The following is a 21,847-nucleotide window of genomic DNA, read 5'->3' as shown; positions in this document are numbered from 1 at the left end:
ATTTACTACCACTGCAGTTGATAGGCAATCTCGCGGGGTAACCTTAAAGCACTAATTTAAAACTAAAGAAATGATTCCTTAATAACTAGCTGGTTTAATATATGCCATTTACCACAGGACACACAGCAACATATAGACATAAAATTAAAACAGTAATCTAATCCTGATACATAGAAAACTTAAAGTTCAGAAGCGGAAGCAAGATATTTCTAAATGTAGTTCAAAACCAATCATTGGAATTGTGCACGGTTAAGGAATTGTTTAGGGTTTCAAAACAAAAAATATAAAAATAAATATTCCAGTAGCCAATCACAAGTCACAGCACACAGACAGAAAAGGAAAACCACACTCATACACAGACACAGTTATTGTCCCACATACAGAGGTGTCCTTGTGTATTGAGGACAAAATCTTAATCCTAAATTTGGTAAAATAAAACATTTAAATTAGAGGTAATCCAACATGCCATGAAAGTATACAACGGCAAGCTTAATAGTAACACATACAATAAATGAAAATATACTCACGATTCGTGCAATGTAATCTCCAGTGCAGAAAATCAATTGAGAAAGAGAACAGTTGGCGGGATTACTACGCCCTTCCGAACTCTCGGTGGCATAGGGAGGTCAACCGCAAAATAGAAAGGTTTGTTTTAGAAAGTCCTCACCAGAGAACTGTCAGATCACCAGTATCTGGTGTTGGGTGCGGAGAGGAAGATATGATATAATGGGTAGTGAACAACATCACCCAATATGTATAATAACGGGACCTAGTGAGCAAGTGGTCTACAAATAAGCTTTAGATCTGTAATTGCTATAGAAAAAATGAACTAGATTAATAATAATATATATATTGACCAGACCTAGAACCTGGTACAAGGTTAGTGGTTCAAAAGGCAGCTTCAGGGATAACAAGGAGACCTAGAAATGATAATGTGCTAACAGTTTACAAAAACATGATAGTAGAACATGCAGAGACATAACACATTCATACTCACGCATCTGCTAATGTACTCCAACATAGGGACCCAAAATAAAAATTACTAATTGGCGGAAAGCCCAATGCTTTTGCCGCATGTTAAATTAACAGACAAATGAAAGTCACAAAGATGAAATGCGTGTTTAAGATAAGAGTGTGAACGTGAGTAGTGTCAGCTATTATATATCTATACTAATCAATGTAAAATAATTGTCCCTCAGGGAAGGCTTCTAAGGACAGGAGTATACAGCTGCTTCTACTGTCCCCCAAGAGTATTCAACAGCTTCCATTGGCCACGAGTAAATCAGCTTCTCAAATGATAGAACCCCGAAAATGGGGGGGTTGCTACTACCCCTAAAAGAATATAGGAAACGCGGAAGAAGGTTTCCCATAGTCGAAGGACAACGATCCAATGGGTCTCTGCTGGGTAGGAGTCATCAGCTTCTACAACTAACCCCCCCATTGGATCCAGGTTAGGAGTCATCAACTTCTACGACTAACCCTACACAAATTTAGCCAACCTAAAATTTTAAAATCTGGTTAGGAGTCCTCAGCTTCTACGACTAACCTTAATAAAATTTTAAATGCCCAAGTCAACCTATACACAATCGCAACCAAAGTCTTAGACGTCTCTTTATTGTCCTCAGCGGTCATATGTACAAGCAACTCCTACGTGGGCAATAATGCTGAATCCGCAGGCCACTCCGAAAATGGAATAGAATTCTGCTCAAAATCTAATAATTGAGATACCGTCATCCATTGAAGGGTCACCTTCGATGGGTGTAAGCCCCAGGCATCGGTATCAAACCCAATGGTTATAGCGTGACACTGGTAGAAAAGGAGGAAAAAAAAAAAAAAAGGAATAAAAGTATGACATATCCCAGGGAAGAACCCCCAAAACCAACATCAGAAGTGGTAAAGTAAGCTCATCGGGGAAGGGACAGACATAAAAAAAAAAACATCAGTTGGAACACCCTAGGTAAAACAAAAAATGTGAAAAATTCCACGTTCATCATTCACTAGACAATAAATTTTCTATTTAATAATTCATAAGAAGGGAACTAAAAAGCATTAAAATTAAACAGCCGACAGTAAGGAAGCCTACAATACCAGGACAGTACAATACAAAATAAATTCATTCACACTGTTGTGCTGCATAAACAAGCATAAAAGTCTGAAAGAAGAGTGACACACGCTAAATAGGGAAGTAGGTGGGACTTAGAGAGGGAGAAAAAATTAATTTCGATGGACAAGCAGAGCAAACCAATGAACAAACGACTTAGCATGTTCCCCATATCAGAGGAAGAAAAAGCTATACAATGAAATCGGAATATAAGGTAAATGAACAAAAACCTGGAAAAACAGACTGTAAATCATTATTATGGAACTTGCAATATTACACTGCAGAAACAAAGCCCATTCTAGACAAGCAACGATCCAGCGCTGCAACCGCAAAAATGAAACCGAAAACATTCAAACACTGCTGTTCGTGGGAGAGTGCACATACAAAGAACCTAGAGAACCGGCAACTTGATTATCAAAAGATAAGTAATTTAAAAGAATATGTACTATTACATATGAATGCCATTATGCATGCCAAGAAAATGTACCACAAAACAAGGTTAAACTTGCAGAAAACTGAATATATGATTGGACTGAAAACAATGCCGTACACCATTTATTTATAGAACGCGAACACAGTCTCGCAGCCTTAACTAAAATGAAAACCCCAGCTTCTCACAGTAAAGCTAATCAGTAGTTTACTATCTAACTTGCATCCTGAAAAGTTACGGGCAAGCAGTTCTACAGGAAATAAGTGCATATTAATCATGCCGTTCAGAAACAATGCCATAAGCTAAATCCCGGAGTCAAAAATAACATACTAACAAGGCTAAGGATACTGAGATTGCTTCTAAGTCATGTTATCATGAAACTACATTACGGATTGTCACGTCAATTATCCCTTCACAGCTAAACAAATGCTGCATATGTTTGTCCTAATCCAAAAACGGACTCACACAATTACAGTTCCCAATATTACATTGCAAATCCTACTACTTTTGATATGAGGGACAATTTTGGAGGGAGGAAAATAAATAAAATTATGTAAGAGGAGAGCATCAGAGAGGAGGGCAGGGAGGTGTAGCCGAAGTATGGAGCGTCACCAGTGGTTACGCCCCTGGCGACGCCCATAGTGGGAGGGTGAATGAGAAAAGAAAAAGTATTATCAAAGCGGAAGATAGTGGCAGTCTGTCAAAAGTAGAGGCACAAAAAGTTTACAGTGCATAAACGGACAACAAGCACACAAGGCATAAGATGTACTTGCAGAATAGAGACACGAGCTGACAATACTTAAAACTGGCAACAGACCTGTCACAGGGAATATTTATAGTCAGAGAAATAAATGACAAGATGGTATAGCAGAGAAATAGCGTGTGTATAAGAGAAAGGTGCAAATGTAACGGAGTGACAGGCTAGAGCAGGGAACATAGCCAAAAGGAAAGGAAAGTGTTGTTGTAGTAACCAACGGAGGCAAATGAAGACGTTTTTAAAGAAGATTATTAGAAAAGGGATTTAATGATAGATTCCAAAGTTTGAGATTAGTAGATACGAGAGGGAGAAAGTGCAGAGAAGAGGAAGGAAGTGGGCACCGCCCAAGCGAGAAAAGGGGAAGTGAAAAAATGTCGCAGTAGAAATAGAGATAAGATTTAGTATCGAGAACTCCTCTTTTAAGGGGAAAGAAGCAAACTTTTAAAACTTTATAACCACATTGTAGAACACGATAAGATCTATCAGGCTGTCTCTTGCAGCATAAAAACAAAAAAAAAAACCTGTCTCTGAGTTTTAACGAAACCGGGCAACAGATTAGATTGCCAAATAAAGCATCTTGATTCTGAAAGTTTCAGAAACAGTTTTAGAAAGCGAAAACAGCAGTTTATAAATTGAGCCAAAAATTATGCCACATATGCCAGATAAATGCCATGCAGCGAAAATTAAACCTGGAAGAGCAGCTAAAGTGGCTACGGGGAACAAAGACGGAATACAGACCGGGACTTCTCAAGTGGAGATTTATAATATCATGAAAGTTTCAGATGGGGGTTTCCAAAACAGGCAGGCATAGAAATAAATGTGGTTTATCAAGTATAAAGCTGTATGAAAGGAAGGAAAAAGGGGGGGGGGGAAAGTGCCCATACAGCCTGGCAGTAACAGAAAAATAAGGAAGCAAGACTTACTACGCAGTTTTAAATGCGAAGCAGGAAATGGCAACATGCAGCTAAGAAGCTGGCAAGGAATTGTAAATCTTTCACAAAAACACATCTGGAAAGTTTGTAACAGGGATGGGGAGAAATCAATAATGGCCAGAAACAGAGTCAGAGAGCATGAAAGGTAGAGGTAAAGTACCTCTCGGAGGTTTAAGTACAGCACGGAGGAAATAAGCACAGATCTCTCGGAGGGCAGGGAAGGGACACTCTCTCCGTACGAGATCTAAAGTCTGTGTTACAGAGAAAAAGAGAGAAGCAGAAGTGTAGAGGCAGGAAAGGAGGTGGGGGCTCAGTGGGGATTCAATTGGAAGATAAAACAACAGAATTTTAGTCAAGAGCTATAATCAACCCCCACTTTGACTAAAATTCTGGTGGCTTGTTTAAATCGAACGCGGGGTCACCAATGTTGAGAATTGAGGGGTCCCAAGCCCCCTCAAGAAGGCTGGAGTGACCTTATATCTGACTCCATCTCTAAATAGCACTAGTACTGGGGTAATCAAGGAGTTATAAAGTTCTAAGAGGAATTGCCACTGAGAGAGACGTTAGGTCTAAGGGACCCGCATTAGTCCGCCTCTCAGCACTGGCAAGGAATAGATACCAGCCTTATGACAAACTGGATTTAGGTTACAAGTTATACAATGCCGCGAAAGATAGCCTGATATAGCAAAAGCATTTATACTTACAGCCTTTCATCATTAAGTGAAGCCCACAAATCATCATTTGGAATGAGGAGTTTATTTGCTAAGGTATAAGTCAAATCAGTGATTGACAACAGGCATGTACAATCAATTAATTATAGGAATATAATAAGCTGCAAACAGGTGTTAATTATTTGCTAATGTTTCATAATTTCTTTCACCAATTAGAGGTTTTACAAGGGAAAGCAATTAGGTAATTTGTTAATTCTGCTGGACACATTGGTTTCCCTTGGAGAGAGAGTGCCAACCCTTTTCTCTCTAACTTAAACCAGGAACTACCCTGATTTTTATAGGTGTCCTCAGGATATGAGTAATATGACAGTAGATATACCTGATTGGATCTATGCTAATGTCATGGTTGTCACTGATTGGCTCATGCTAATGAGTAGCTTCTATCTTGCTAACATGGTTTTGTCTTTAGCTCGCTTGATCACAAATCTTAAGCAAGACCCTGCTCACAGGAAAGTCTCCCTCCTCTCTTGGACAGCTAGTTCCCTATTTTCTCTGCACCTGGCATGACTCACTCATTGCTCAACTTGTTTTTCTAACTTACATTAGAGAAAATTCCACTTTGTAACAGATACGGGCTTCCATTTTGTGTTGAAATCCTCCATTTTGTTTCCATATCTATTAACTTAACTTTTAGGCCTCAATCTGGGCTACAAACTAGGTCATACTTTTCCAGTAAGCTCCCAGTTATGTCAGCCATCAGATTTCTGACTCAGCCAAGGTCTGTAATGGCCTGAGCTCTATGACTGGGCCCGCCACCATTCCAGTGGGGGGGGTCTCTAGCTGTACCATAATTATGCACCCCTTACACCAAATTTCATCATAACAGAGTAGTCCTCCGCACTCACCCTAAGTTCTTGCCAAAGGTTGTGTCGGAGTTCCATCTGAACCAGTCAATTGTCTTGCCAACATTCTTTCCCCGTCCTCATTCCTGCCCTGCTGAACTTCAGCTGCACACATTGGACTGCAAAAGAGCATTGGCCTTCTATCTGGAGCGGACACAGCCCAACAAACAGTCCGCCCAATTGTTTGTTTCTTTTGATCCCAACAGGAGGGGAGTGGCTGTGGGGAAACGCACCATATCCAATTGGCTAGCAGATTGCATTTCCTTCACTTACGCCCAGGCTGGGCTGGCTGTTGAGGGTCATGTCACGGCTCATAATGTTAGAGCCATGGCAGCGTCGGTAGCCCACTTGAAGTCAGCCACTATTAAAGAGATTTGCAAAGCTGCGACGTGGTAATCTGTCCACACATTCACATCTCATTACTGCCTGCAGCAGGATACCCGACGCGACAGTCGGTTCGGGCAGTCAGTGCTTCAGAATCTGATCGGGGTTTAGAATCCAACTCCACCCCCCTAGGCCCATGTTTATTCTGTTCCAGGCTACACTCTCAGTTAGTTGGAAAAATTGTTAGGTCAATCTCAGTTATGTCCTCGCCGTTGCGAGGCCCAATTGACCATGTTTGTTGTTTTGAGTGAGCCTGGGGGCTATGGATACCCCCATCAGTGAGAACAAGCAGTCTGCTTGTCCTCGGAGAAAGCGAATGCTACATACCTGTAGAAGGTATTCTCCGAGGACAGCAGGCTGATTGTTCTCACAAACCCGCCTGCCTCCCCTTTGGAGTTGTGTCTTCCCTTGTCTTTGTCTTGCTACATATGGGACTGACGAACACGAGCCGGTTCGGGCGCGAGGACTAGCAAAGGCCTTTGCTAGTGAAGTTCCGATTGGAGGGGCTGCTGTGGACGTCACCCATCATTGTGAACAATCAGCCTGCTGTCCTCGGAGAATACCTTCTACAGGTATGTAGCATTCGCTTTACCCTCTCAGTTGCCCCTCTACAGTGGTGGAAATAAGTATTTGATCCCTTGCTGATTTTGTAAGTTTGCCCACTGACAAAGACATGAGCAGCCCATAATTGAAGGGTAGGTTATTGGTAACAGTGAGAGATAGCACATCACAAATTAAATCCGGAAAATCACATTGTGGAAAGTATATGAATTTATTTGCATTCTGCAGAGGGAAATAAGTATTTGATCCCCCACCAACCAGTAAGAGATCTGGCCCCTACAGACCAGGTAGATGCTCCAAATCAACTCGTTACCTGCATGACAGACAGCTGTCGGCAATGGTCACCTGTATGAAAGACACCTGTCCACAGACTCAGTGAATCAGTCAGACTCTAACCTCTACAAAATGGCCAAGAGCAAGGAGCTGTCTAAGGATGTCAGGGACAAGATCATACACCTGCACAAGGCTGGAATGGGCTACAAAACCATCAGTAAGACGCTGGGCGAGAAGGAGACAACTGTTGGTGCCATAGTAAGAAAATGGAAGAAGTACAAAATGACTGTCAATCGACAAAGATCTGGGGCTCCACGCAAAATCTCACCTCGTGGGGTATCCTTGATCATGAGGAAGGTTAGAAATCAGCCTACAACTACAAGGGGGGAACTTGTCAATGATCTCAAGGCAGCTGGGACCACTGTCACCACGAAAACCATTGGTAACACATTACGACATAACGGATTGCAATCCTGCAGTGCCCGCAAGGTCCCCCTGCTCCGGAAGGCACATGTGACGGCCCGTCTGAAGTTTGCCAGTGAACACCTGGATGATGCCGAGAGTGATTGGGAGAAGGTGCTGTGGTCAGATGAGACAAAAATTGAGCTCTTTGGCATGAACTCAACTCGCCGTGTTTGGAGGAAGAGAAATGCTGCCTATGACCCAAAGAACACCGTCCCCACTGTCAAGCATGGAGGTGGAAATGTTATGTTTTGGGGGTGTTTCTCTGCTAAGGGCACAGGACTACTTCACCGCATCAATGGGAGAATGGATGGGGCCATGTACCGTACAATTCTGAGTGACAACCTCCTTCCCTCCGCCAGGGCCTTAAAAATGGGTCGTGGCTGGGTCTTCCAGCACGACAATGACCCAAAACATACAGCCAAGGCAACAGAGGAGTGGCTCAGGAAGAAGCACATTAGGGTCATGGAGTGGCCTAGCCAGTCACCAGACCTTAATCCCATTGAAAACTTATGGAGGGAGCTGAAGTTGCGAGTTGCCAAGCGACAGCCCAGAACTCTTAATGATTTAGAGATGATCTGCAAAGAGGAGTGGACCAAAATTCCTCCTGACATGTGTGCAAACCTCATCATCAACTACAGAAGACGTCTGACCGCTGTGCTTGCCAACAAGGGTTTTGCCACCAAGTATTAGGTCTTGTTTGCCAGAGGGATTAAATACTTATTTCCCTCTGCAGAATGCAAATAAATTCATATACTTTCCACAATGTGATTTTCCGGATTTAATTTGTGATGTGCTATCTCTCACTGTTACCAATAACCTACCCTTCAATTATGGGCTGCTCATGTCTTTGTCAGTGGGCAAACTTACAAAATCAGCAAGGGATCAAATACTTATTTCCACCACTGTAAGTTTTTTTTTTTTTTTACCGTTCTTCTCATTTTATCAAAGTCTTCTTTTTTTAAAGTTAAACGCTAACGTATTTGACTTCCTATGTATAGTTACTTCAAGGTTACTATCAAAACTGATCGTATTATGATCACTGTTATCAAGCGGCCCCAGTACCATAACGTCCCTCACTAGATCATGCACTCCACTAAGGACCAAGTCTAGAATTTATCCTTCTCTCGTCGGCTCCTGCACCAGCTGCTCCATAAAGCTGTCCTTGATTTCATCAAGGAATTGTACCTCTCTAGCATGTCCCGATGTTACATTTACCCAGTCTATATTTGGGTACTTGAAGTCACCCATTATTATCGCATTGCCCATTTTGTTTGCGTCTCTGATTTCTTTTATCATTTCTGCGTCTACCTGCTCATCATGGCGAGGTGGACGGTAGTACACTCCTATCACCGTCCTTTTCCATTTTATACATGGAATTTCAACCCACAATGATTCAAAGGTGTGATTTCTGTCCTGCTGAATTTGTAATCTATCTGAGTCAAGGCTCTCGTTAATATACAATGCTACCCCTCCACCAGTCCGGTCCAGCCTATCACTATGATATACTTTGTACCACGGTATGACAGTGTCCCACTGGTTATCCTCCTTCACCAGGTCTCAGTAATGCCTATTATGTCCAATTTTTCATTTAGTACAATATATTCCAACTCTCCCATCTTATTTCTTAGACTCCTAGCATTTACATATAGACATTTCAGAGTATGTTTGTTGTTCCTATTTGCATGATGCTTAGTACTTGACACTATTGATTTGCCATCTTTTGTCTGATCTTTAGTTGTATTTAAGGGCACCTGGCCTACCACGATCTGTTGTGTAACCTCACTATCTAGAAACCCTATCTTCCCTGTTTATGAGGTGTCCTTGCAAGATACCTTATTCTGAACCATGCGCCGTTGTGCGACTGTCGGCCTTTCCCCCATATCTAGTTTAGAAGCTGCTGTATCTCTTTTTTGAATGCCAACACCAGCAGCCTGGTCCCACCCTGGTTAAGATGGAGCCCATCGTTTCGGAATAGGCTCCCTCTTCTCCAGAATGTTGCCCAGTTCCTAACAAATCTAAAACCCTCCTCCCTGCACCATCGTCTCATCCATGCATTGAGACTCCGGAGCTCTGCCTGCCTCTTGGGCCCTGCGCGTAGTATTTCAGAAAACACCACCCTAGAGGATCTGGATTTGAGCTTTCTTCCTAAAAGCCTATTTGCTTCCAAAACCTCTCTCCCACATTTTCCCATGTAATTGGTACCCACATGTACCAAGACAGCTGGCTCCTCCCCAGCACTATCTAAAATCCTGTCTAGGTGCCGCATGAGGTCCGCCACCTTCGCACCAGGTAGGCAAGTCACCAGGCGATCCTCCCGTCCACCAGCCACCCAGCTATCTACATTCCTAATGATTGAATCCCCAAGTATGACAGCTGTTCTAACCTTTTTCTCCCGGTCAGCCATTGAAGATATATCCTCGGCGCGAGAGGATAGTACACTACGAGGATGGTATGGGATTTGCGTTCCAAAACGTATGAAGAGAGACTTGCTGACCTGAACATGTATACCCTGGAGGAAAGGAGGAACAGGGGTGATATGATACAGACATTCAAATATTTGAAAGGTATTAATCCGCAAATGAATCTTTTCCGGAGATGGGAAGGCGGTAGAACGAGAGGACATGAAATGAGATTGAAGGGGGGCAGACTCAGGAAAGATGTCAGGAAGTATTTTTTCACGGAGAGGGTAGTGGATGCTTGGAATGCCCTCCCGCGGGAGGTGGTGGCGATGAAAACAGTAACGGAATTCAAACATGCGTGGGATGTGCATAAAGGAATCCTGTGCAGAAGGAATGGATCCTCAGAAGCTTAGCTACAATTGGGTGGCAGAGCAAGTGGGGGGAAGAGGGGTTGGTGGTTGGGAGGCGAGGATAGGGGAGGGCAGACTTTTATACGGTCTGTGCCAGAGCCGGTGATGGAAGGCGGGACAGGTGGTTGGGAGGCAGGAAAAACTGCTGGGCAGACTTATACGGTCTGTGCCCTGAGAAAGACAGGTACAAATCAAGGTAAGGTATACACATGAGTTTATCTTGGGCAGACTGGATGGACCGTGCAGGTCTTTTTCTGCCGTCATCTACTATGTTACTATGTTCTGGTGGGTAGGTCCTGGCTACAGGAGTGCTTCCTACTTCTTCTGGGAGACCTCCCTCCTCCAAGGTAGCACAGAGGCTACCTGACTGGAGGTGGGACCTCTCTACAACATCCCTGTAGGTCTCCTCTATGTATTTTTCTATCTTCCTCATCTCTACCAAATCTGCTACTCTAGCCTCGAGAGAATGAACACATTCCTTCCACCAGGTCTCTGAGATGCCTGTTATATCTACCTCTTCATTTAGTGCTATATACTCCAACTTCCCCCTCTTATTTTTTAGGCTTCTAGCATTTGTATGTAGACACTTCAAATTGTGTTTTTTCCTAGCATCTACAAGCTGCTTTGAAGTTGACAGGGGCAATTTCCTTTACTCTGTTCTCCTGTTAATCACTCTTGGCTTTTTTTTCACCATTATTGAAACCTCTCTATTGGATTCCATAAAGATCCACATCGAACCATGCACTCCTGGGCAACTGTCTGTTCCCCCCACCCCCATTTTAGTTTAAAAGCTACTCTATTTCCTTTTTAAATGTTAGCACCAGCAGCCTGGTTCCATCTCGGTTAAGGTGGAGCCCATCCTTTCGGAACAGGCTCCCCCTTTCCCCGAATGTTGTCCAGTTCCTAACAAATCTAAATCCCTCATCCTTGCACCATTGTCTCAACCACACTTTGATACTGCAGAGCTCTGCCTGCCTGCCTTTTGGGTCCTGCGCGTGGAACGGGGAGCATTTCCAAAAATGCTTCCCTGGAAGATCTGGATTCTAGCTTTCTGCCTAAGAGTCTAACTTGGCTTCCAGAACCTCCCTACCACATTTTCCTGTCATTGGTACTCATATGTTCCAAGACAACAGGCTCCTCTCCAGTACTGTCTAAAATCTTTTCTAGGTGACATGCTGGGACTGGAAATGGGACTTCTCTATAATGTCGCTGTAGGCTTCTTCTGTGTATCTCTCTGTCTCCCTCAGCTCCTCCAAGGCTGCTGTTCTAGCCTCAAGAGAACTGACTCGTTCTCTGAGAGCTAGGAGCTCTTTTCATCGAGCACACACATATAACCTCTTGCCAATTGGGAGATAATCATATATGTGACACTCGATGTAAAAGACTGGATAGCACCCCTCTTGCTGCTGGACTGCTGTCTGCATCTTAGTATTGTGATGTTTAAACTTCTTAAGGTACTAGAGATATTAGATTAATATGAGGAGCCTTAAGATTATCAAATATATAAATGGCAAGAGGCGTACTCACTTGCAAATGCGCAGTAGAGACCCTCTCTGTCCCGCCCCAGCGTCAATACTTGATGACGGGGGCGTGACAAAGAGGGAACCTGCGCACCTGCGAGTGAGGGAATCGCCACCGCTCTTCCCCCCCCCCCAGGGTTGCCGCTACCGCCGCCACCCACCATCCACCCGGCCCGGGTACCTGGCTTCACTATTCAAACCGCTGGAACGCAGCACACAGCTCATCTGAGCTGCCGTTGGCCTTCCTTACCTGCCTGTGTCCCGCCCTCGCCGACGTTACGTCACACGAGGGCGGAACACACGCAGAGAAGAAGGAAGGCTGACGGCAGCTCAGATGAGCTGTGTGCTGCGTTCTGGCGGTTTGAATAGTGAAGCCAGGTACCCAGCCCGGGTGGAGGGGTGGCGGAGGGGACTCCGCCGGGGGGGGGGGGGGCGGCGGGGGGGGCGACCGGGGGGGGGGGGGGCGGCGGCGACCTATCCGTGGGGGGGGCCTTTCAACCCCCCCCCCCCTTCCTTTACTAGTCCGTTTTACGGGCTCAACGGCTAGTATGGTATATTGTGTGAAGTGTTTGCTGCTTAGAAGATAATTAAACGTAATTAAAACTCTAATGAAAAGTCCCCTTTTGTTTTCCTAATTAGAATAATCCTATATAATAAAACACACCTCCAACGTTCTGAAGCCGAGAAAGTGAAGCCTTCAAGCCTTGAAGCATTCCTGCAACATTCTGGAACTACATGTCGTCAATTGAGATGGAGCCTTACAGAGTGCACGAATGCTTCAAGGCTTGAAGGCTTCACTTTCTCACACACACACATTCACTCTCTCTCACACGCTCTCTCTCACACACTCACTCACACACACACACTCTCTCTCTCTGACACAAACACACACACACTCTCTGTTCTCTCTCACTCTTACTCATTCTCACACATACACACTCCATCTCTCACCCACACACTCTCTCTCAAACATACACACTCCGAGGAAAGGGTGGCATGGAACTCGGAGGGGAGGAGAGAGAGGGAGAGGAGAGGGAGGGAGGGGGCCTGCACCTCAGACAGAAGGGGGGCCTGGAACTCGGAGGGGAGGGAGGGAAGGAGGGGTTCATGGAACTCGGAGCCCCACACACACACTCTCACTGTCTCTCACAAACTCACTCTCACACACACATACACTCTGTCTCTCACACACACTCTCTCTCTCACTCGCACACACACTCCATCTCACACACTTTCTCTCTCTCTCTCTCTCACACACTCTCTCTCTCTCTGACACAAACACACACTCTGTCTCTCTCACTCATTCTCTCTCTCTCTCTCTCAAACATACACACTCCAAGGAAAACCTTGCTAGCGCCCGTTTCATTTGAGTGAGAAACGGGCCTGTTTTACTTGTTGACTATAAGTAAGATTATAAATGAAGAGATGTGCTAGGGGTGGAGGTGGGAGTTTGGGAGGTTAGGTGGGAATAAAGATGGAACTAGGCCCTGCTGTGCCTTCTAGAGGCTATCTGTTAATGCTGTATGCTGTAGTTCAAGTTTTAAAAACTATGGGGAAAAGGGTAGGAAGTCTAGATAATAAAGTTTGCTTTTTTAAAATTCAACTGTCTTTATCAATAAGCGTACATTACCTCTTTTAAACCCCAACCTTTAAATCACCAAAGCACAGATTACAAAAAAATGTTTACTTACCCAGAGAAATGTCCTCTTCTCTCAGAGCTTCTCAGAAAGAAAGTTTCCTGGGACCTTTCCTCTCTATATAGTTTTGATTCTAAGGGGACTGCTTCAAACAGACCCTTTGATGCTAACAGTAATCATGTTGCCCTAGTAACCTTTGCAGTTATTCTACCTTCCTCACACCTTAATATCTAATTCAGGTCAGTAGCACTGCTACCTCTGTTCAGGCAAAGAACAGAAAGTAACTTTCTTTTAAGAGAAAGTTGATGTCCTACTACTGTCCTTTTTAATGCTCTTAAGTTTTTTTCTCTAGAAAAAAGTTTGTTTAAAAGTATGGGGAAAATGTCTCTCTGTTGCCTCTGCCACTATTGTACCATCAGCCATTCCATGAAGAGCTCAACCATCACTAATTTCCAACAACACACACACAATGGAACAGCAAAACGTACAAGGACACACCCAGTACCAAACACAGTACAAAAAAGTATAAGACAAACACACCTCTAGGCGCAGATACAATGGGAACCAAAAGGAAGGATAATCTTTTGCCTGGTGAACTGCGCCTCTGGGGATGCAGAAAACAGAACCAGCGCCAATATGCAATTTGCTTCGCGCATCTGCCATAGGTTTAGTGCCATCTACCACCAGAACCGGAAGGTGGAGAACAGGGCCGGTCTTAGCAACTGCGGGGCCCTGTGCAGAACAGTTTGCTGCCCCCCCCCAGCCCCGCCCCTTGTTGACAAGATATGTTTTAAACATTTTCTTTTATTTCAAATATCAAATAAAGGCAAATCAAGCAAAACTTGCATACAAAAACCAATTCAAACATGAAAAATGCTATACTAGGAAACCTTTAGGTTTAAAAAGCAAAACCATGTGCACGTAAGGACTAGATAAATGAATTAAAACGAATCCCCTTAATATGTAATAATTGATAGCAATAATGAAACAGTGATTGACTATTCAGATAGCAAGCAGCCTGAGCCAACAGATTTATTTTCCACTGAACATAATTAACTTTGTATGAACTTGGCTGCTAATAGTGTGCTGAACTGGACAATGTGGGCACATTTAGCCACACCCGTTTACCAGCCATGGCTCATATAAACAGTAATCATTGAGAATATTACACCAGTACAGGAGAAGAAAAATAACTTTTTTTTTTTTATTATTATAAATAATTTCTGTAGGGTGTTACAGCTCCAGCATACCCAAAATGACACAAACCTAATTAACATATACAGATTCTGCATGCAGCACAATACCAGAAAAACAGAACTTTGCTATACATTGCAAAATAAGACAGCAGATGTAAAGTCTCAAATTTGACATATTCCAAACACTAAAATGAAAATAAAATGATTTTTTTCTACCTTTGTTGTCTTGTGACTTTGTTTTTCTGATCATGTTGGTCCTAGTCTCTGATTCTGCTGCTCTCTATCTTCTCCCTTAACTCCACTTCCAGGGCTTCCTTTCCATTTATTTCTTTACGTTCCTTTTCTTCTTCATTTCTTGTCCTACATCCATAGGTAAAAGCTGGGTCCTCCACGGACTTGACTGGAGGAGGTATAGAGTGGATCCAGCTTTTGCCTATTTTCTCCAGCCATGTGCAGTTTTTCTCCTCTTTTCCCCTTCCCTCCTCTTTTTCCTTTCCCTCATCTCCGTCAGTATGCATCTCCTTCCTCTCCGCCATCCATGTCCAGCATATCTCCTCTCTCTCCTCCCTTCCATCCATGTTCATCTCACTTCATCTCTTGTTCTCTCTCTTCCCTCCCCTCCATCCATATCCAGTATTTCAACTCTCCCCTCTCCTCCATCCATATCCAGAATTTCTCCTCTCCCCGCCATCCATGTGCATCTCCTTCCTGTCTTCCTTCAGTTCCATCCATGTCCAGCATTTCTCCTGCCCTCCCCTCCATCCAGCCATAGCAACTCTCCTCTCTCCCCTGCCCTCCCTACCCATCCATGTCCAGCAGTTCTCCTCTGCCCTCCCCTCCCATCTATGTCCAGTGATTCTCCTTTGCCCCCTATCCTCCCCTCTTTCTCATCCTTTGATTTTCCTCTGTCCCCTGCCCTCTCCTCTCTCCCCTCCCCTCCATCCATGTGCATCTCCTTCCTGTCTTCCCTCACTTCCATCCATGCCCAGCATTTCTCCTGCCCTCCCCTCCATTCAGCCATGTCCAGCAACTCTCCTCTGTCCCCTGCCCTCCCATCCCCTCCATGTCCAGCGATTCTCCTCTGCCCTCCCCTCCATGTCCAGTGACTCGCCCACCCAGCCCCCAACTTCTTACCCCCCTTTTCAGCCCCTGAGTTTTAAGCCCCAACCCGTTTTGCCCCAGCCCCATCTGTGCCCTCAGTTTTCCTCAGCTGCTTTCCTTCCTGACGCCCTGCGTTTAAAAAGTCGCGGCAGCGAAAAAGTAGTCTCACTTCTAGCCTTTAAGCCTTCCCCTTCTTTCTCAGCGTGCACACTGTGCCGCTTTCGCGGAAACTGGAAGCAGGAAATTGCATCAGTGCACGCTGAGAGAGAAGGGGAAGGCTTAAAGGCTAGAGGCAAGCCTGCTTTTTCGCTGCTGCTGTCGCTGCAACTTTTTTAACGCAGGGCGGCTGGAAGGAAAGCAGCTGAGCAACGATATGGCAGGGAGTGACAGGAAGCGCTACGGGGCCCCTGGAGGCGCGAGGCCCTGTGCGACCGCTCCTGTCGCCCCTGCCTAAAACCGGCCCTGGTGGATAATCTAAAAAATAAATAGCAGCTTCCATATCATCATGCTGATCAATCCATAGACTGGTGGGTTGTGTCCATCTACCAGCAGGTGGAGATAGAGAGCAATCCTTTTGCCTCCCTATATGTGGTCATGTGCTGCCGGAAACTCCTCAGTATGTTCTCTATCTCAGCAGGTGGTGGTCACACACAGCAGCAGCTCTGGCTAGGCCTCCAAGCCTAATTTTTAGGTTTTGTTGAGTACCTGGGGTTGAGGGCTCTTCTTGAGCAAGTGCAAACCTGGTGGCGCCAGGTCCCTCCTTTTCTCCCCCCTCCCGCTGGCTCAGTTTAAAAAAAAAAAAATTTTGGACGTCCTTAAAGGCGTTTATTTCGACGTTTATTTAAACGTTTATTGCAGCTACTCACTGGGACACCAGGTCGTTACAGCTCGGAGCGAGAAGCAGGTAATTTTTACCTTTTTTATAGCGGGCAGGGGGTTCCCCGATTGATCTCCACGTGGCCTATGGCGTCGGAGGGCGAGGGCGCGAAGAATCGCTCCCAGGACCGCGTGTGCGCTCCTAGCGGGGATGCGGGGGTATTAAAGTCTGATTCGCCCTTGTTGGGTGTCAGTTCGGAGGCCGGTCAGTGTCCCGGGTCTTCCTCCGGTGCGGCGGTTTTTCCCGCCATAAACGCCCATCCCCCGCTGCTCGCCTCCGCCATCTTGGCCGGCCACTCTGCTCGGACGGCTTCTTCTTGGGCCGCCCTTGAGCTGGGAGACGTTCATGCCATGGCCGCCCTTGATTTGGGCGACGGCAAAAAAGCGGCTAAAGTTAAGCGCCGTTCTTCCCGCGCGGCTCCTTCGCGGAGTGTCGCGCCGCCATCTTGGATGCGCAGCATGTTTCTCCCCCGCCCTTGCGAGCGCCGGTTGAGGGTGCGTCTAGGGCTGTGGCCCAGGCTGCTGAAGTGCACAGTCTGGGGGGTTTCTCCCCCGAGTTTATTTTGCTGCTGCATCAGGCCTTCATTATGCAAAACGCTGCCCCTTCTCCCTTGTCCGATAAAGGGGTTGAGGCCCCCGGAAGTAAACGCCCTCGGGTGGATAGCCAGGCCTTAGAGGACTCTGCTTCCTCTGATGTAGATGAGGGCAGCGTATCTGAGTTCTCCCAACGGTCCTTTGGGGATTCCTTGGAGGAGACGGATTCCCGCTCGGATGGAGCGGATGACCCCTCTGCAGCGCGGATCTTTCGCTCAGAGGATTTGCCCAACCTGTTAGTGCAGGCCATGAGCATTTTGAAGATTTCCTCTCCGGAGGACGTCTCTCCCTCAGCCCCTGTTGGCTCCGCCATTATGCTGGGGACGAAGCGCCCGCCTAGAACCTTCCATGTGCATAATGCCATGCACACCTTAATTTCGGCTCAATGGGATGTCCCGGAAGCGAGCCTCAAAGTGGCTAGGGCTATGTCCCGCCTCTATCCTTTGCCTGAAAGTGAACGGGAGGCCTTTCTTTGGCCTACCGTGGATTCTTTAATCACTGCGGTGACTAAGAAAACGGCGTTGCCGGTGGAAGGTGGCACGGCCCTAAAGGACGCCCAAGACAGAAGATTGGAAGCGGCCTTAAGGTCGTCCTTCGAGGCGGCTGCCTTAAGTTTACAGGCCTCAGTTTGTGGCTCCTACGTGGCCAGGGCGTGCCTGACGATTGTGCAGCGGGCTTCCCCCTCGGATCCTTCCTTGAGGGCTGATTGGCCGGCCCTGGAATCTGGCTTGGCTTATTTGGCAAACTTGCTGTATGATGTCTTGAGAGCCTCGGCTAAAGGTATGGCTCAGACAGTCTCTGCGCGGCGCTGGCTTTGGCTGAAACATTGGTCTGCGGACCACGCCTCTAAGTCCCGCCTGGCTAAGTTGCCTTTTAAAGGCAAGCTGCTCTTTGGGGTCGAGCTGGACAAAATTGTGACCGATCTCGGCACGTCTAAGGGCAAGAGGTTACCAGAGGTCAGGGCTCGGGCCAGTGCTCGCCCCGGTATCTCCAGAGGACGGTTTCAGGAAGCCCGTCGGTACCGCCCGGGCAAGTCGGGCTCCTCTGCCCCCTCTTCCTTCAAGAGGAACTTCTCCCCCAAGCAGCATTCCTTTCGCAGAGACCGCCGTCCCAGAGGTGCGCCCTCCGGTCCTCCCCCAGGGTCTCGTACCCAATGGACGGGGTCCTGGTCCATGGCCCAGTGCAAATTGGAGGATGCCTGTCCTCGTTTCTGGGCGAGTGGACCAGGGTAACTTCAGACGCTTGGGTTCTGGAAGTCATCAGAGACGGCTACAAGCTAGAGTTCTGCCGACCCTTAAGAGAAGGGTTTGTACTCTCTCCCTGCAAGTCTCCGGTCAGAGCTGTGGCAGTGCAGCAGACCTTGGACAATCTGATCCGCCTGGGTGCGGTCGTTCCGGTGCCAGAAAATCAGCTTGGCAAGGGACGTTACTCCATTTACTTTGTGGTACCAAAGAAAGGAGGTTCTGTCCGGCCTATCCTCGACCTCAAAGGGGTCAATCGGGCCTTGAAAGTTCGGCACTTTCGCATGGAGACTCTCCGCTCTGTTATAGCGGCAGTGAAGGCAGGGGAGTTCCTGGCATCCTTGGACATCAAGGAAGCGTACTTGCATATTCCCATCTGGCCTCCTCATCAACGCTTTCTGCGTTTTGCAGTCCTGGGCCGACACTTCCAGTTCAGAGCCCTCCCGTTCGGGTTGGCTACTGCTCCGAGGACCTTCTCCAAAGTATTGGTGGTCATCGCGGCCTTCCTGAGAAAGGAAGGAGTACAAGTCCATCCTTATCTGGACGACTGGTTGATCCGAGCCCCCTCTTATGCAGAGTGTGGCAAAGCTATAGACCGGGTGGCAAAGCATCCGGGCCGGATAATCCTGGTGGGTCCGGACTGGCCCAGACGTCCCTGGTATGCGGACTTGATCAGGCTCTCAGTGGACGATCCTCTGCGGCTGCCACTAGAGCAGGGCCTGTTGCATCAGGGTTCCGTGGTGATGGAGGATCCCTCCCCCTTTGGTCTTACGGCCTGGCTATTGAGCGGCAGCGTCTGAGAAAGAAGGGCTTCTCAGACAAGGTCATCGCCACTATGCTAAGAGCGAGGAAGCACTCTACTTCTACTGCTTACGCCAGGGTTTGGCGTACCTTTGCAGCATGGTGTGAAGCAGGCTCACTTTCTCCCTTCACTGCTCCAATTTCTTCAGTGTTGGTGTTCCTGCAAGAAGGTCTGGAGAAAGGCCTGTCGCTCAGTTCCCTTAAAGTCCAGGTAGCGGCTCTGGCTTGCTTCAGGGGCCGCCTGAAGGGTGCTTCCCTGGCTTCGCAGCCAGATGTGGTGTGCTTTCTCAAGGGAGTTAATCACCTGCGCCCTCCTCTGCACTCAGTGGTGCCTGCATGGAATCTCAACCTGATGCTAAGAGCCTTGCAGAAGCCGCCTTTTGAACCCTTGTCAAGGGCATCTCTGAAAGACCTGACGTTGAAAGCAGTCTTTTTGGTGGCTATCACTTCAGCCAGAAGATTTTCCGAGCTCCAGGCACTCTCATGTCGAGAGCCCTTTCTGCAGTTCACTGAGGCAGGAGTGTCTATTCGCACAGTGCCTTCCTTCCTGCCCAAGATTGTTTCTCGCTTCCATGTGAATCAGCAGCTCTGTCTCCCTTCCTTTCGTAGGGAGGACTACCCAGAGGAATACTCTGCTCTCAAATATCTGGATGTGAGACGAGTCATCATCAGATACTTGGAAGTGACCAATGATTTCCGGAAGTCGGATCATCTGTTTGTCCTGTTTGCAGGTCCTCGTAAGGGTCTGCAGGCTGCTAAGCCTACAGTGGCAAGATGGGTCAAGGAAGCCATTGCAGCGGCTTATGTGGCCGCGGGGAAGGTGCCGCCTATCCAGCTGAAGGCTCACTCCACTAGAGCTCAGGCGGCCTCGATGGCAGAGGCCGGGTCCGTCTCCTTGGAAGAGATTTGCAAGGCGGCAACTTGGGCATCGGCCCATACCTTCTCCAGGCATTACCGCTTGACTGTGGCTGCTCGGGCGGAGGCCCGGTTTGGAGTTTCAGTGTTGCGGTCAGGGATTTCAATGTCCCGCCCTGGGTGAGTACTGCTTCGGTACATCCCACCAGTCTATGGATTGATCAGCATGATGATATGGAAGGTAAAATTATGTATCATACCTGATAATTTTCTTTCCATTAATCATAGCTGATCAATCCATAGCCCCTCCCAGATATGTATTGTTTATATTCTGGTTGCATTTCAGGTTCAAGTTTAGTCTTCAGTTCCTGTTCAGGAGGACTTCGTGTTCAAGTTTTTCAATGGATTCTTCAAGAGTTGAGACGAATTTGTGTTACAGTGAGCTGCTGCATTCCTCTCCCCTCCGTTTTACGGGGCTGGATTGAGACTTAAATTCTGCCGGCGCTCCCTCCCGCTTCGTGCGGCAGTAGGGCAGCTTTGTACCCCTCCTGCTTCGGCGGTGTTAGAGTCAGTCAGCTCCTCCCGCGGTTGCAGGATAAGCCAGATCCCCCCGCATCGGCGGGTGTGGTGTCCCTCCCCCGCTCCGCGGGGATGAGCTGGACGGATTCCCCTCCCCCACTTGTGTGGGGATGAGCTGGGTTAATTCCCCTCCCCCGTTTCGGCGGTGGTGAGCTGGGCAGAGTGTACCTTTGTGGGTGTAATTCTCTAAGTGCTGAGTCCTGCGGATGGAGCTTGGATATCGACATACTGAGGAGTTTCCGGCAGCACATGACCACATATAGGGAGGCAAAAGGATTGCTCTCTATCTCCACCTGCTGGTAGATGGACACAACCCACCAGTCTATGGATTGATCAGCTATGATTAATGGAAAGAAAATTATCAGGTATGATACATAATTTTACCATATGTGTAGCAAGGTCCATGATGAACACCAACAGAGAGAGGCAGAGAGACCCAAGAGAACAACAGCCCTGCGTGCCCTGGAAAGGGTGGTACTAGCCACAGTTGGCACCGAACCACTTGCTGGAGTCGGGGACATAGCCCGCAGTCAGCGAGGTAAGACTAGGCACCTTACATTCCATATAACCATTGGCTCTCTTCCAGATGAACATGTGGTGGGACTTATGCAAAGACAACCTTTGGGTTACAGGGTAGCCAGGCTTTAGTTACAGCCAATATTGAGGTCAGGAAATTAATATTCCAGACTGCTTTGTGAACCAATTACAAGCATTAATATGTTGGCCATTCCTGGATATAATCATCTTGGGGTGTAGGGAAGGCAGCCAAAAGAAGTACAGGAGTCCAGGGCAACTGATAAAAGGCTGTGCAGATCTCATATCTGCTTAATGAATGTCTCAGCCTGCACTGTCAGGTAACTGTTCCACTGGCTGTTGATCCCTCTTCCCTATGGCTAATCAATTTGTTGAGGACTCACCCTAAAAAACATCTTATTTCCTGCCGGGGGATGGCGGTGCCTTACTGAATGCCACTTCCCCCCCCCCCCCTCCCCATTCCTCATGTGTGACCCACTGTGCTATTGAGTGCAGTCTGACTCATGGTAGCATGCCCAGAAGTGGCTAATGTTCACATTTAATGTTCAGTGATCTCTGACACAAACATGTACAGCAATAGGCCCAAAAGAGAACAGTTTTTCTGTCCCGAAGCAGCTAGGTGAATCGC

At 47.0% G+C, this 21,847-nt stretch overlaps 1 protein-coding gene across 1 annotated transcript in view; it reads left to right on the top strand.

Moving 5' to 3' along the window:
* Positions 1–21,847, top strand: part of VRK3 (VRK serine/threonine kinase 3) — a 321,038-nt gene that overhangs the window by 165,034 nt on the left and 134,157 nt on the right.

The sequence above is a fragment of the Microcaecilia unicolor genome, chromosome 5 (genome assembly GCF_901765095.1).
Source record: "Microcaecilia unicolor chromosome 5, aMicUni1.1, whole genome shotgun sequence".
NCBI classification, from domain to species: domain Eukaryota; kingdom Metazoa; phylum Chordata; class Amphibia; order Gymnophiona; family Siphonopidae; genus Microcaecilia; species Microcaecilia unicolor.
Note: the sequence above shows the minus strand (reverse complement) of the source record. Positions and strands in the feature narration are given on the sequence as shown.